This window comes from Poeciliopsis prolifica, unplaced genomic scaffold, assembly GCF_027474105.1.
Source record: "Poeciliopsis prolifica strain line A6 unplaced genomic scaffold, Auburn_PproV2 SCAFFOLD046, whole genome shotgun sequence".
NCBI classification, from domain to species: domain Eukaryota; kingdom Metazoa; phylum Chordata; class Actinopteri; order Cyprinodontiformes; family Poeciliidae; genus Poeciliopsis; species Poeciliopsis prolifica.
In genome coordinates this window covers 4,459,325-4,476,399 of record NW_026562421.1, presented here as the reverse complement: position 1 = coordinate 4,476,399, position 17,075 = coordinate 4,459,325, and the positions used below count along the sequence as shown (strand labels likewise).

Here is a 17,075-nt window from a genome sequence, read left to right as displayed (position 1 = left end):
AACAGTCGTTTTCCATCCAGAGTCTTCAAAGGAGCAGGCGACTGTCAGTGAACCGCCGGCGTCACTATGGAGGCGAGGAGCATTGTTCCCATCCAACAGAGCTGTTAGAATAATCATCAGTCAATTATCATCAGTCAATTATCATCAGTCAATGATCATCAGTCAATAATCATCAGTCAATGATCATCAGTCAATGATCATCAGTCAATGATCATCAGTCAATGATCATCAGTCAATAATCATCAGTCAATGATCATCAGTCAATAATCATCAGTCAATGATCATCAGTCAATGATCATCAGTCAATGATCATCAGTCAATGATCATCAGTCAATGATCATCAGTCAATAATCATCAGTCAATAATCATCAGTCAATGATCATCAGTCAATAATCATCAGTCAATGATCATCAGGCAATAATCATCAGTCAATGATCATCAGTCAGTGATCATCAGTCAATGATCATCAGTCAATAATCATCAGTCAATGATCATCAGTCAATAATCATCAGTCAATGATCATCGGTCAATGATCATCAGTCAATTATCATCAGTCAATGATCATCAGTCAATGATCATCAGTCAATGATCATCAGTCAATGATCATCAGTCAATAATCATCAGTCAATAATCATCAGTCAATAATCATCAGTCAATGATCATCAGTCAATAATCATCAGTCAATGATCATCAGTCAATGATCATCAGTCAGTGATCATCAGTCAATGATCATCAGTCAATAATCATCAGTCAATGATCATCAGTCAATAATCATCAGTCAATGATCATCAGTCAATAATCATCAGTCAATGATCATCGGTCAATGATCATCAGTCAATTATCATCAGTCAGTGATCATCAGTCAATAATCATCAGTCAATAATCATCAGTCAATAATCATCAGTCAATAATCATCAGTCAATGATCATCAGTCAATAATCATCAGTCAATGATCATCAGTCAATGATCATCAGTCAATGATCATCAGTCAGTGATCATCAGTCAATGATCATCAGTCAATAATCATCAGTCAATAATCATCAGTCAATGATCATCAGTCAATGATCATCAGTCAATGATCATCAGTCAATGATCATCAGTCAATGATCATCAGTCAGTGATCATCAGTCAGTGATCATCAGTCAATGATCATCAGTCAATGATCATCAGTCAATAATCATCAGTCAATGATCATCAGTCAATGATCATCAGTCAATGATCATCAGTCAATGATCATCAGTCAATGATCATCAGTCAATGATCATCAGTCAGTGATCATCAGTCAATGATCATCAGTCAATAATCATCAGTCAATAATCATCAGTCAATGATCATCAGTCAATAATCATCAGTCAATGATCATCAGTCAGTGATCATCAGTCAATGATCATCAGTCAATAATCATCAGTCAATGATCATCAGTCAATAATCATCAGTCAATGATCATCAGTCAATGATCATCAGTCAATGATCATCAGTCAATGATCATCAGTCAATGATCATCAGTCAGTGATCATCAGTCAATGATCATCAGTCAATAATCATCAGTCAATGATCATCAGTCAGTGATCATCAGTCAATGATCATCAGTCAATAATCATCAGTCAATGATCATCAGTCAATGATCATCAGTCAATAATCATCAGTCAATGATCCAGATATGATGATCCTACAGAAAACATCTGGACTTCGTCTCTTGTTCACAGCATTGAAGGTTTTTTCATGGGAGGGGAAACATCATCCAGCTGCCTTCTGCCAAAACTCTAAGGAAACTCCAGTTTCACCAGAGCTGAACTGGGATCTGCCCAGTTCAGCCAGTTAATCAAACATCTTATCTTATTCTATAAGAGTTTGTAGTTGAAGCTACTTTGAAAATGTGGATTATTAAAAGCAACTGATTTTATTTTCACAACTTTTATTTCAGAGAAAAAACCCCTAAAAAGTACAATATAAGTAACAAACATGTTTGTGGACACAAAGTCCACAGCCATTAAAAACCAGAAGCATGTCTATGTCATTAGATTGACTGAAATAATAATCTGTAATGTTTCCAGCAAAAACCCAAATTTGTGTCGGCTGATTCTCACCGTCTACAACAACCAGCCTGAAGTCCTGAAATGAAGCTGATGATGATGATGAAGAGTTGCCCAAACCACATCGGTACCGGCCGGCGTCGGACCGGGTCAGCTCTGAGATGCTCACAGACAGAAATCCTCCTACATATTCAATGCTGTATCTGCCTGTTTTAGCTCTGTCTCCATCAGTCTCAATAAGAACTTGTTTTCTACATTCTCCTCTGCAGAACTGATGTTTTCCCATCAGAACCAAAGAAACAGGCGACTGTCAGTGAGCTGCCAGCTTCTTTATAGAGGTGATGATCTTTGCTTCCATCCAGCAGAGCTGTTAAAATAATCATCAGTTACTTTCTGACCTCATCATAATAATCTGATCACATTAATCCCAGTGTCACATGGCAGCTGCCCAGTTGAACCAGTCTAAGTCTGGTGATCCAGTTCCACATTTTCTCTGGGATTTTAGCAGCTTTCAGACTCACCTTCAACAACAACCAGTTCAAAGTCCTGGTATAAATATCTGGATGAATATGTCCACAATCCACATCGGTACCGTCCTGAGTCGGACCGGGTCAGCGCTGAGATGCTCACATACAGAACTCCTCTTTCATATTCAATCCTGTATCGTTCACTTCTCGCTGATGTTTTATGTGTTACAATGAGAATGTGTTTTTCTTCTTCACAGTTTTCCCAGCAGAAGATCTTCCATCCTCCAGATGAAGGAAAGGAATATCTAATGTTAATTTCTTGTCCAGAAACTTGATAAAAACGCTTCACAGACTCATCGGTTCTGCTGTTGGTGATGTGCAGAGCTGCAGAACAGACCAACAGTTAATGTCAGGACTTCCTGTTGTTCTGATTCAGTTATGGACCGGCTCCAAGCGAGAGCAAAACCTCACGTCTCTGTAATAAACTCCTGATGAATTTCACCTTCAACCCCAAGAATCCAAACATTAAAACTAAGAAGTTCTGAAACGATCCGATTGGAAACGTGGAAATGATCAAAATTAGATTCCAAGCTTAAATGTTGCAGCTTTAATGTTCAGGAAGCAGAAACATCTCAACAAGCCTCTGTTTTGCTCTGGTTATTTTAAAACTTCATCTTCCTGTTTTAAAGCCGACCAAACGCTCAGCTGCCTGCTGAAGTTTTACAGTTTCTGTTTACATGAACAGAATAATAAATTAGTGAAAATGTTTGAATGAAGGAAAGTGACTCACGGAGGCAGACGAGGCAGAACCAGGTGAAGATCATGTTGAGACTCTGATGGATGGAAGTTGAACTTCTCTAAAGTGTTTCCTGTTCTAATGAAAATGTTAATTCTCTTCCTGCTTCTGCTTTTCAGCTGCAGCCTCATTTCTTTATAACTATGCAGCATCACTGTGTCTTCATGCTTATTTGCATTTACAAATTATTTTACATCTAAACATTATGTTTCCAAAAGAGCATCTGACTAAAAGCTGCAGATAGATAAATAAAAAGGATCTGATACAAAACTTATAAAACTAATTAATTACATATTACTTCCAGCTGAAATACTTCTGCAAATAAGCTCTTTAACTAAGGTTGTAAAGTTCAACTAAACTGAAAGTAAAAGCAAAAGATGAATAAGAAAAACTTTGGTTACGTTCACACTGCAGGTTTTAATAATCAATTATGATTTTTTTTTATAAAAAACACATTTTTTTAGTTGTTCACATTTCCAAATATAAGTGATCACTCTTCAGATCACTCTCCATGTGATCTGAAGAGTGAACTGCAAATGACCGGGCGCCACAACGCAGAGGGCGCCATAACGCAGAGGGCGCCATAACGCAGAGGGCGCCATAACGCAGAGGGCGCCATAACGCAGAGGGCGCCATAACGCAGAGGGCGCCATAACACAGAGGGCGCCATAACGCAGAGGGCGCCATAACGCAGAGGGCGCCATAACGCAGAGCGCGTTCTGCCAACCCACATAAAGAAAACTCTCTGTTCTCTAGTGACACGAATTCTCTCGTTGATTTGTGGAAGTAAACATGGATGCTAATAATGCAGCATGTCTTATGAAGTTGTTGTCTGACTGCAGACAGGAAATGAACTTGATCCCTGCTACAGTTCACTCTGGTTGTTGTTTTTCTTTCCGTTTGCACCAATCAGGATGCATTTGCTGAATGTTGAGGATCAATGTTCAGGTTGGATGGATGCGACCGGGTCAGATGGATGCGACCGGGTCAGATGGATGCGACCAGGCCGTTCGGACTCAGCTCTGTATGTCAGATCAGATTCGTGTCGGATGGAGAACCGCACATCCAAGAGGCCTGATCCGCGTTGTTCAAACTGTCATGAAAAACTGCTGCATTTAATAGCAACTGCTGTTCTGTGCATTGACCATCTAGTCCCAATAAAACTTTTAGAAGTCAACCTTTAAAACGAGTATTAGATCCAAGACATACAGTAGAATATTACCGCAGTACAATTAATGGGGTTGTGCTTTTGTCTTTTAATTTTGCTTTAATCTGTTTCTTTCTGTATCTAAACATTAGAAGTTATAGTCATGGAGAAATTGAGTTTTGATAATTGCGTCAGTAGTAATAACTGGTGATAATTATTCTGTTGGAAATGTTTATAATGTGTTCATGGTAAGGTTGGGGTCAGGAAGTGACTCAGATGAAGTGAGTGAAAAGGGGAAGCAGAGTGAGACTGAAACAGAACGAGACAACATTTAACCTGAGCATAAAGAAGAAGTTCGTCATGGACTTTAACACGTTTCAGAACATCTAATGGTTTTATCTTTTGTTGTAGAGGTTGGTATTTGTGCAGACATGAAGGGATAATTATTTGCAGAACTGAACTGAGCGTCTGATGTCAGGGATGGGAGAAACGGGAAGGAACAAAGATCTTTGCAAAGATGTGCAGACCAGTTCTGCTGTGATGCAAAGACAACCAGACAGTCATAAAACCACAAAACAGAAACTCCAGTTTCACAATAAACCAGGCTTATTAAAACAACTAACCCTTTTCTTTTCATGTTTTGATTTTTAAAAAGACTTAAAACATCACGTCAGAGAAACCAACGTTAAAAATGATTCTTAACGGGTTGAGCAACAAAATATTATTAGCTTGAACCAAAATCAAAAGCAAAGTCTGATTTTCCAAGATTAACTTTAAGTACATTTTTATTTTTGCTTTTGTCAGTTTCAAGTTATTTCAGTGACTATCGAGGGGTTTTGGTCATAAACAAGAGAGGTGCCAACAATCTTGTCAATGTTTGAATAGAAAAGTAAACCAGGAAGTCAGCAGAGCAGATGAAACGGAGAACAGCAGCAGATTGATTGTTTCTTCTTAAAAATAAAAGCTTTTATGCTTTGGCTCAGTACAGTTGTATCCAAACACTTCACTTGTGTTTTAAACCATAAACGTTTAGAAACATTGGATATGAATGCTGTTTTGGTGAGACTTCCTGGTTTCTAACGGCTTTCCGAAGTCTGCTGCTGAGGCGAGTGTTGACCTGAATCATCAGATAAATTAAGAAGCAGCAAAACTCCAGCACTCAGTGAATCCAACAGACATTATAATGGTCCCAGTTTGGGACCCTGGACCAGAACTAATGCTCAGGGTATTAACGGTTCGAGGAGAGGAAGATTTCCTGTTGACGCCTTTCTGGAATGAACCTTTAACTTATGTATTTATACATGTGTCCTCTCCAATGTGGACCCTCATGTGTTTTTAAATGAGGCTTTTGGTAAAATCTTTTCCCACAGACGTGACAGCTGTAGGGTTTTTCTCCTGTGTGGATCCTCTTGTGTTTATTTAAAATTTGTGGTTAAATCTTTGTCCACAAACGTGACAACCAAAGGGCTTGTCTCCGGTGTGTATCCTCTGGTGGATGTTTAAAGTCGACTTTTGATTAAAACTTTGTCCACAAATCTCACAACCAAACGGTTTGTCTCCAGTGTGGATCCGGATGTGCTTGTTTAAACTCGACTTTTGATTGAATCCTTTCCCACAAACATCACAACCAAAAGGTTTGTCTCCTGTATGAATTCTCATGTGTTTGTTTACAGCTGACTTATCACTAAACCTTTGACCACAAACATCACAAACAAATGGTTTTTCTCCAGTGTGGATTCTGATGTATGTTTAATGTGACCTTCTGTTGAATCGTTGCTCACAGAAAAGACAACCAAATGGTTTATCTCCTGTGTGAATCCTCATGTGCTTCTTTAAATTAGCCTTAAGACTAAACGTCTGTCCACAGACATCACAAGCAAATGGTTTGTCTCCAGTGTGGACTCGTGTGTGCATGTTTAAATCTGCCTTTCGACTGAATCTTTTCCCACAAACGTCACAACCAAAGGGTTTTTCTTCCATGTGTTTGTTTAAATCTGACTTTTTGTTAAATCTTTGCTCACAATCATCACAGTGAAACGGTTTCTCCTCTGAGTGGTTCCTCATGTGCAGATTTAAGCTTGACTTTTGGTTAAATCGAACTTCACATGCACTACAACTGAACGGTTTCTCTCCAGTGTGGATTCTCCTGTGAATTTTAGGTGAGACTTCTGGTTAAATTTCTGTTCACAGACGTCGCAGTTGAATGGTTTCTCCTGTGTGGATTCTCAGGTGTCGGTTTAAGGAGTTTTTTAGGCTGAAACCTTTCCCGCAGTCATCACAGGTAAAACCTTTTGAATCAGTCTGGATGTTTGCTGAGTCGACGTTTTTAGCCGAACGGTTTTTTCTTGAGCCATGTCTCTGGACGGAGCGCTTGTTACCAAACTGTTGACTGCACTCTGAGCAGCTCAGCGACTTGTTTCGGCGTTTCCTCCTGACTCTGCAGCTCTAGTTTCCTTCCAGTCGTTCTCGCTGTCCTCAGTTTCAGAGCCAAAGTCTGGTGGGTGTTTCAGATGAGAACCAGGATGGTTCACATCCTCCTCCTCCTCCTCCTCTTCATCCCCACTGACCTCCGTCTCTGAAGAGCTGGAAGTGTCTGGGTTCCTGCTGGACTCTGCTCCTCCACTGTGCTCTCCATCCCTTTCTGCTTTCATCTGGCCAGCTGAGCTGCTGGTTGGAAGATCTCCAACTTCTGTCTGATGAAGCTGAGAGAACAGAGGTATATCTTCATCATCCTCACTCTTCATAAGAACCACAGTGAGTGGAAACCTGGTAGGATCCATCTCCTCCTTCACACTGAGCTCTTCATCCTCCATACTGCTCCAGACTTCCTCCTTCTTGATGTGGAGACGCTCTGCGTCCTGCTGGTCTCCACCAGGACTCTGCTCTTCATCAGCTTCTTCTTTAACAATCAGCTGCTCCTGAACACCTACAGAAAACACAGGAACAACGTAAAAAGTTTAGTGAACAGAATTAAAACTCAAGAACTAAACTAAGATTTCAAACTAAAACTGGCAACTGAGTAAATTTAAATTTCAAGACATTCATCAAAAAAATTCTGCTCTGAAGTGAGAGCATTAAACATTAGCTTCTAAAAATAGTTAAAGGTTGGGCTGCAACTAATGATTATTTGAAAAATTGATTTTTCTATTTATTATTCTGACGATTAATTGAATAACAGAGTTGGGACATTTTGCAGATTTTAATTTAACTATTTAAGATGTTTTTTATACATTGGAAATAGATTGAAATGCAAATAAAATTCTTAAATAACAAAATAAGCATTTTATTCCCTAGAATACAATAAAAACTTTCTTCTTCTAACATCAACAGGTGATCAGCTCAAGAAGTATGTTCTTTATTATCTTAAATGCAAAAATCAATATGTATACAAACATCTATAGAACGATAGATCAATGTATGTTTTAAGTATTTTTGTGAATCAAGGAGGTAAAAGTGTATATTATAAAAATATACTAATTAGTGTCATTTAGTTTCCTGTTCCATCGTTTTACACCACAACAGATTTTATGCCTTTGGTTCTGATGCATCATCATTTGGCAGTTCACTGTAAATTATGACAGATTAGATGTAAACTTCAGTTTTTCCTGATGTGAGATACTGTTTACTGGACTCAGATGACCACATTTCCTCCAGCAGCAAAAAACAGATTCTACTGTAAATCATTGGCTGTTAAAACAGGAAGGAAACGTCCTTCTAAGAGACACATGGTCAAAATGTTCATTTCAATCCCCAAAACTGCTGAGGTTGGAAATAAACACGCATCCCGCTGAGCTGAGATACAAAAAGACTAAAACTCAGCCAGCATTTGCAACAGCTGGAAGGAAAACAGACAAACCTGATCTGTGCGGCTGGACCAGGAGGCTGAGAGCGGCGTCCATGACTCTGTGCCAGTCCTCTCTTGCAGCATCCCGGCCCTGTTGGACCTGCAGTTGGACCTGCTGTCCCCACATCTCTGACTGTGACTCCTTGCAGGATCTGCTTTCACTGACTGCTCCAGAACCAGAACCAGAACCGAGTCAAGACTTCGGACGAGGATCCGACTGAGTCCCCTCTGCTGATGAGAAGCTGGAGTCAGCGCACTGGAGCCCACAGGCCGAAAAACCCGGAAGTCCCGCCTTGATCAATCACAATAGCGTTTAGCATATCCACCATGTTGTGAGTGGCATGTTCTCATTTAAACCAATTTGGCAATATTTAGAAACAGTTTTCCCATCTCTCCTTAAAATGATGTTCAACTAATTGCATTAAAAAGTAGAACAGAACAGAACAAACTACAATAAAAGCTTTTTTAACTTATGCTCAGTGAGTGAAAACTTGATTCTCAGGCATCATAAAATACAATTTAAATCAACCCATAAACAAACAACAGAAAATATCAAGTAAATCCACAATCTTCATCAGAACAAACTAAACCTCCGACAGTCTAAAAACAGAAACAATAATAATTTTTGGTGGATTATCACCATCAGTGATCTGAATTATATATTTATATTAATATTGAATTTTGCTTCCTGTTCTAAAGTAGAAAATGAAATAATTTAAATTCCTCTTGTGTTGTACCAAAGACCTAAAACCTAATGATTGGTCAACCCCTATACAGAACCACAGCAGCAGAGACTGGAGACTCATTGCTGAGAGGCCTGTAAAACATGGTCTGTAAAACATGGTCTGTAAAGCATGTGCACATGGTTTGTAAAACATGGCATGTAAAACATGTGCACATGATCTGTAAAGCATGTGCACATGGTCTGTAAACATGTGCACATGGTTTGTAAAGCATGTGCACATAGTTTGTAAAACATGTGCACATGGTTTGTAAAACATGTGCACATGGTCTGTAAAGCATGTGCACATAGTTTGTAAAACATGTGCACATGGTCTGTAAAGCATGTGCACATAGTTTGTAAAACATGTGCACATGGTTTGTAAAACATGTGCACATGGTCTGTAAAGCATGTGCACATAGTTTGAAAACATGTGCACATGGTCTGTAAAGCATGTGCACATAGTTTGAAAACATGTGCACATGGTCTGTAAAGCATGGCCTGTAAAATATGTTCTGTAAAATATGTTCTGTAAAACATGGTCTGTAAAACATGGTCTGTAAAGCATGTGCACATGGTTTGTAAAACATGGTCTGTAAAATATGTTCTGTAAAACATGGTCTGTAAAACATGGTCTGTAAAGCATGTGCACATGGTTTGTAAAACATGGCCTGTAAAACATGTGCACATGGTCTGTAAAGCATGTGCACATGGTCTGTAAAACATGTGCACATGGTCTGTAAAACATGTGCACATGGTCTGTAAAGCATGTGCACATAGTTTGAAAACATGTGCACATGGTTTGTAAAACATGGCCTGTAAAACATGTGCACATGGTCTGTAAAGCATGTGCAAATGGTTTGTAAAACATGGCCTGTAAAACATGTGCACATGGTCTGTAAAGCATGTGCACATAGTTTGAAAACATGTGCACATGGTTTGTAAAACATGGCCTGTAAAACATGTGCACATGGTCTGTAAAGCATGTGCACATGGTTTGTAAAACATGGCCTGTAAAACATGTGCACATGGTCTGTAAAGCATGTGCACATAGTTTGTAAAACATGTGCACATGGTCTGTAAAGCATATGCACATAGTTTGAAAACATGTGCACATGGTTTGTAAAACATGGCCTGTAAAACATGTGCACATGGCCTGTAAAACATGTGCACATGGTCTGTAAAACATGTGCACATGGTCTGTAAACTATGTGCACATGTGCACATAGTTTTTGAAAACATGTGCACATGGTCTGTAAAACATTGCCTGTAAAACATGTGCACATGGCCTGTAAAACATGTGCACATGGTCTGTAAAACATGTGCACATGGTCTGTAAAACATGTGCACATGGTCTGTAAACTATGTGCACATGTGCACATAGTTTGTAAAACATGTGCACATGGTCTGTAAAACATGTGCACATGGTCTGTAAAACATGTGCACATGGTCTGTAAACTATGTGCACATGTGCACATAGTTTGTAAAACATGTGCACATGGTCTGTAAAACATGTGCACATGGTCTGTAAAACATGTGCACATGGCCTGTAAAACATGTGCACATGGTCTGTAAAACATGTGCACATGGTCTGTAAACTATGTGCACATGTGCACATAGTTTGTAAAACATGTGCACATGGTCTGTAAAACATGTGCACATGGCCTGTAAAACATGTGCACATGGTCTGTAAAACATGTGCACATGGTCTGTAAACTATGTGCACATAGTTTGTAAAACATGTGCACATGGTCTGTAAAACATGTGCACATGGTCTGTAAAACATGTGCACATGGTCTGTAAAACATGTGCACATGGTCTGTAAACTATGTGCACATGTGCACATAGTTTTGTAAAACATGTGCACATGGTCTGTAAAACATGTGCACATGGTCTGTAAAACATGTGCACATGGTCTGGGCTTGTTTTTACAGACCATTTGCTCATCAAAGGAAAATTATGCTGCATGTTGAAACCATAAGTTATGGTTTTAAGCTCCTCTCACACTTCCTGCTTTCTGCTCATCTCATCTTTTGTCACCTGGTTTTAATTTACTTTTGTTTCTGAAACTGACCAGCCGCCTGCTGACCACAGGGATGTTCTGGAACCCGACCCGGTTCCTGACGGCCCAACAAACTGTTTGAACTTAGTGTCAAAGTTCATTCATCACCATCAGAGCTTGATGGTGGGTCTGTGTCTGTATGAATCATTTACATAAAAACACAAGAAGTGAAGAAAAATCTTGTTTTATTGTTATACTTGCAGCAGAAGCATTTAATTTTATAGTCACATGATTTTACAAATTGCTAGAAAAAAAAAACAAAATTACAGACTTATCATCTTGCACGAATAAATCCTTCCAGTGGATTTGACTGAACCTGACTAAAGATTCAGAGACGGGAGGATCCGACCTCCAGCTTCCATCCACTGCACTAAAAAACATGGCAGGAATAAAAACAACAGAAAAAAGGAAACCAAACAAATCTGAATCATTCCCAACAATTTAAATATCAAATAACAGAATAATGTGCAACAATAATCTGACAGAGAGAAAAATGCAGATTGGCAGGTCAGCTTCCTCCTTCAACTTCCTTCTCGCCCTGGATGAAGGCGGATGCTGCTTTCCTCTGCTCCCTCCCTGCCCTATTGCTCTGTTTTATCTTAGTACTTAGAAACAGTTTATTACTCATTTATTACTCATTACTTTTACAAAGTCCAGAGGATGCTAACTCACACTCATCCAGCGACCCAGAACAGGGATCAGAACAAACTTAGTATCCAGAAAAATTCTTAGCAATAACTTTATTCTCCTGTTCTTCCAAACCAGCAAAGGAATCAGACCAGTGGATTCTTATTTACACTTATACTAACCTATCAACCCTGAATAGGAGAATCTAGTTCATTAACTTTGGATCAACATTATGAGCTTTTTCTTCTTTTGCTCTTTCCTTTGGTTTATTTTGTTTCCTTTTAATTCCAGTAAAGCACTTTGTATTGCCTTCTTGCTGAAAATATATAAATAAAATTACCTTTTACCTTTAAAAAATAATTTCAAAATGACAGAAGTAGAAAAAAAGCTGCCACAAGGTGGCAGTACAGCTAAAGCAGAAGAAGCTGAGAGAAAGTTGAATTGTTTTAAATGCATTATGTTGCTTGTCTTAAATTTTTGAATCACTATAATTTTTATAGATTGATTTGAATTGAAAATGTGGAAGATTAAAATCAATAAACTGCCAATGCTATTTAAACACAAACTTTTTCTCCAGAAAATCAATAAAAAAAATCTGTTCAAATTAATTTCTAAATAACTGAAATTATCCTTTAATTTGTTCTTGTCTTAAGGCAGTTTTCATCTTTGATGAGCAGAACCAGAATTTAAGTTTGAACCCAGAGTTTTATTTGGGTCATAACTTAAGGAATATTAAAATTTCTGAGATTTTGGGTTTTATTCTCTGTCAAACAAAATAATCAAAATAACAAGAAAAAAACGCTTGAAATATTTCTCTGCTTCTATGAGTTTCTCTTTTAATGAGCGATAAAAAATGTGAATCTTTTTCTCAATATTGAATTTGTCTAAGATGTGGTTGTGTCTGAGCTGCTCTCCTTGCTGCTGGCAGGTTCGACGTCCTCATCAATCAAGTCTGCATCGTGGCTCATGTCAGAGGCTACAGTCTAGAAATTATAATAATAAAACATCAGACAAACTGAGCCTTCATAAGCCAGATGCAACATTTTGGTCCAGATTTTAATTTTAGAATAAATCACCTTCGTCTGTTGGCCGCCATAACTTCTCATCTCCAAACCTGTGGAGCAAATACTTCTTTATTGTGATGAATCATTAAAATAACATTTTAGATCAACAAATTTTCAGTTTTGAAATAGAAAAACAACAAAGATAGAAAAACGAACATCATTTAAAATAAATCCTAAGTATTACAAAGCATCTAAAGTAATGAGACAAAAAGAGGATGTGCAGAACGTCTGGGTTTCAACACTTCATTAAGTTTTATTTTCATTATTCATTTATTTGCAAATCATAACAGAAAACCTGTAAGCATGAAGAGCAGTGTGGGCTGCGTTCTCACCTCTCTCAGATCTCTTCCTCCTTCTGGAAGCGATCAGAGCTGCTGATAGCAGGAGGACGAGGATGGACAGAATCACAATGACCACAATCAGAGTATAATCTGCAGAGATTAACAAAACGGTTTTTACTGACACCTTCAGGCGGATCATGGTACTGACTATCCACATCTTATACTCAATAATTCTTTATTCCAGACTTCAACCAAGGTAACAAACTCCCAGCTGTGTTGAAAGTCGCCCTCCGGTGAAAAAGTCTTTAACTGATACTGAACTGATGTACCTGTAGATTCTGCTCTGTCCAGATGTGACGGATCAGCGGTTTCAGAGGAATCTGTTGGATTAAAATACACATTGTAAGAACGTCGTCAGTGCTGATATATTTGTGTGTTTGTATATATTACTTAAACTTACCACCTGAGACGCTGATTCTGAAATCCACATGTGAATTTCTGCTGTAGTTTGAACTTGAAAGGCATCTGTATCGTCCGGAGTCAGAGCTGGTCAGATTCTGAATGCTCACATAAACATTTGAAATTTTGCGTTGAGTATGTCCGATGATGTGTCTGCCTCTCCGAGCTCTGACTCCACGGGTGTAAATAAGAATGTTTTCTTCTTCACATTCTCCTCTGCAGAAATATACCCACGTTCCAGGGGGATTGAAGGAGCAGCGACTGTCAGTGAGCTGCCAGATACTTTATAGAGGTGATGATCTTTGCTTTCATTCAGCAGAGCTGTTAAAATAATCATCAGTTAGTTTCTGATCTCAGCATGATGCAGTCTGATCACATTAATCTGCTGCCCAGTTCAACAGTCTGGAAGAGTTAAACCAGCAGAAACTGGATTCATATAAATCAATTATTTATATCAAAAAGTACAGACATGTTTAGTTTTAATTTTTTACTTCAATTTCTTCATTTCTTTGGGAACAAAAATCAGCTTTATTAGAAACTCACCTTCTGCAACAACAGCCGTGAATTTACATTGAGGGTAACTGAGTCCCAATCTGTACAGTCCTGAGTCAGAAGCGGTCAAATTATAGACTTTTACAGTCAAATTGCTAGCCCTGCCTTGAACTTTATCATGATATTTAATGCTGTGTCTTCCTCTTTCTGCTTTATTGGATGTTACATTAAAAATAACATTTTCTCCCTGACAGTTTTCTCTGCAGAAAATCCTCCATGGTCCTGGTGTGAGATCGTAGCATGTAATGATGAAATTTTCTCCAGGTAGATAATAGAAATGGAACATGCTTTTGAAAGAACTGCAGTTCTCAACCAGTAGAGCTACAAAACAGAGACAAAGAACTGTTAATATCAGAACTTCCTGTTAGGAAATACAATCTAAGCACATTTTCTACATCCAAATAAACACACACACACACACACATATATATATATATATATATATATATATATATATATATATATATATATATATATATATATATATATATATATATATATATATATATATATATATATATATATATATTCCGTGCGATAAACAGCTATGCCCTGCCAGTAATCAGATACCCTGATGGAATAATTAGCTGGCCAAAGGAGGAGATAAAAGCCACAGATATTAAGACTAGAAAGCTACTAACCATGCATGGAGGGTTCCATCCCAAATCCAGCACCCTGAGACTGTACACGAGCCGCAAGGAAGGAGGCAGAGGACTAGTGAGTGTGAGAACCACTGTCCAGGACGAAACAACTAAGATCCATAAATACATCAGGGACAAAGCCTGAACAGACAATGTGCTCAGTGAATGTCTCAGACAACAGGGAACGGAGGTTGAGGTGCCAGAGATACCATCATGGGAGGACAAGCCCCTACATGGGATGTACCACCAGCAAATAACCCAAGTGGCTGATATCAGTAAATCCTACCAATGGCTGGAAAAAGCTGGACTCAAGGACAGCACAGAGGCCCTCATCCTGGCCGCCCAGGAACAGGCCCTAAACACCAGAGCAATAGAGGCCCAGATCTACCACACCAGACAAGACCCAAGGTGTAGGTTGTGCAAGGAGGCCCCTGAGACAGTCCAGCACATCACAGCAGGGTGCAAGATACTGGCAGGGAAAGCGTACATGGAACGACATAACCAAGTGGCAGGCATAGTGTACAGAAACATCTGTGCAGAATATGGACTGGAAACCCTGAGATCAAAGTGGGAAACACCCCCAAAGGTGGTGGAGAACGCCAGAGCTAAGATCCTGTGGGACTTCCAGATCCAGACAGACAGAATGGTAATGGCGAACCAACCAGACATTGTCGTAGTGGATAAACAACAGAGGAAAGCCGTTGTGGTAGATGTAGCAATACCAAGTGATTGCAACATCAGGAAAAAGGAGCAACTGGAGAAATACCAGGTATTGCAGTACATTATCATTACAAATATGCTACAAAACATTTACATGCAGCAAAATAAAATGAAAGAGAAAATGAACTAAAAGTAAAAAGTCTTTTGAGTAAGATTTATAGTACATCAGAGTGAACTAAAGACTTAAAATTGGCTAAATTCTTTAAAATTTGAACTTTAAGAATCAACTAATTAACCCAGAAATTAGAAGAACTTAATCAGGATCTGCTGGAACCAAAACACAAATCAATCCTTGAATGTATCCGAGAATCAGGAGCTCAGCAAAATAACAGATGAATGTTCATAGAGCTGAATCAGCAAACAGGACTTCAGCTTTTTATAAAATCACACATCAGAATGCATCAGCGCAGCATTAGCATCATGCTAACCAGAAGAACATGAATGTCAACCTTTCTCAATTGATCATCAGCAAAAAATAAATGACAGCAGCTGATGAATACAAACACCAAACACTAAAAAGAGCAAAGACGAGTAAAACACTGAAAATCAGAAGCTGCATCTTCCTGACCGTCTGTAAAACCCTCTGCTTTGTGATTCAAGATGGAGAATTTGGTCTGCGCTTTCCCACGACTGACGTTGCGATCATCAACTTTATCACCATCGTTATTGGGAAAATATTCATCATTCCTCCCCAGCGGACACACGATTGGCTGTCCAGCTGCAGTCAGGGGCGACAGGCTGCGGAACCAGAACAGACCGAACAGGATTCTGTTGGAGAAATTTACTGTTGAATGACGAAAACATTGTTTAAATTCCTCAGATCACATGAAGCTCAGGGCTCCAACTGTCCAGCTGCTCATTTTTTCAGGAGTAAGTTTGTGTGATTCTTCAAGACGTCTTGATAAATGTAAACTTCTGCACATTATGACCAACTGCACCAAACCTGAACCAGTCCTGGGCTGAAAAACCTCCTGACTGACGTTTTACTATCAACTAGGTCAGGGGTCACCAACCAGGTCACGGGCCACCAACCAGGTCAGGGGTCACCAGCTTGGTGCCTGCGGAGCAACTTCTAAATATATAACATTGTCATTGGGGAGCACTGCCAAAGAAATAATTTAACTTATTGTTTTTACATTCAAGTGATAACGTTTGTTTATATTTAGAATTTTTAAAAAAGTAAATTATAAAAAATGTTTAAAATAAATAGCTTTATGCATAAAACTTAAAGTTCAGAACTATGCACAGACGCCTGCAGGATGTTATCGGAGGGCAGCAGTGCCTGCAGCTGGACGGCTGAACCTGCTCTGCCGACCTGGAGGTTTTCCTCCAACTAAAAATAATAATAATAATTTTTGAAGTTTTTCTTATGAAACCTGCTTTACACTGAACAAATTTGTGGAGAAATAAAGATCTTATGTGTCGAAACATCTTGTACGTAGCGCACATCTGAGTCTGTGGGGGTCAAAGGGCACGGCAAAGCGTAAATCTCATTGGTCAGTTTGCTTTTGTTTATTTGGCGGCTTGGCGCTTTTTCTGTAAGCTAAAGGGTTTCGCTGTTTTAGCGGTTCAGGTTTGTGCGACGCGCACATGATGCGGTTGGAGAGGCGGTTGTGCTCCTGCAGGTCAGGTGCAGTGATAGTTTTGTGCAAACATTTTTT

The 17,075-nt window shown here is 38.9% G+C and overlaps 1 pseudogene; it reads right to left on the bottom strand.

Annotated features, from left to right (window-relative positions):
- Nucleotides 1-5,862: 5,862 nt before the first annotated feature.
- Nucleotides 5,863-6,423, bottom strand: LOC129377014 (zinc finger protein OZF-like; annotated as a pseudogene).
- Nucleotides 6,424-17,075: the final 10,652 nt, after the last annotated feature.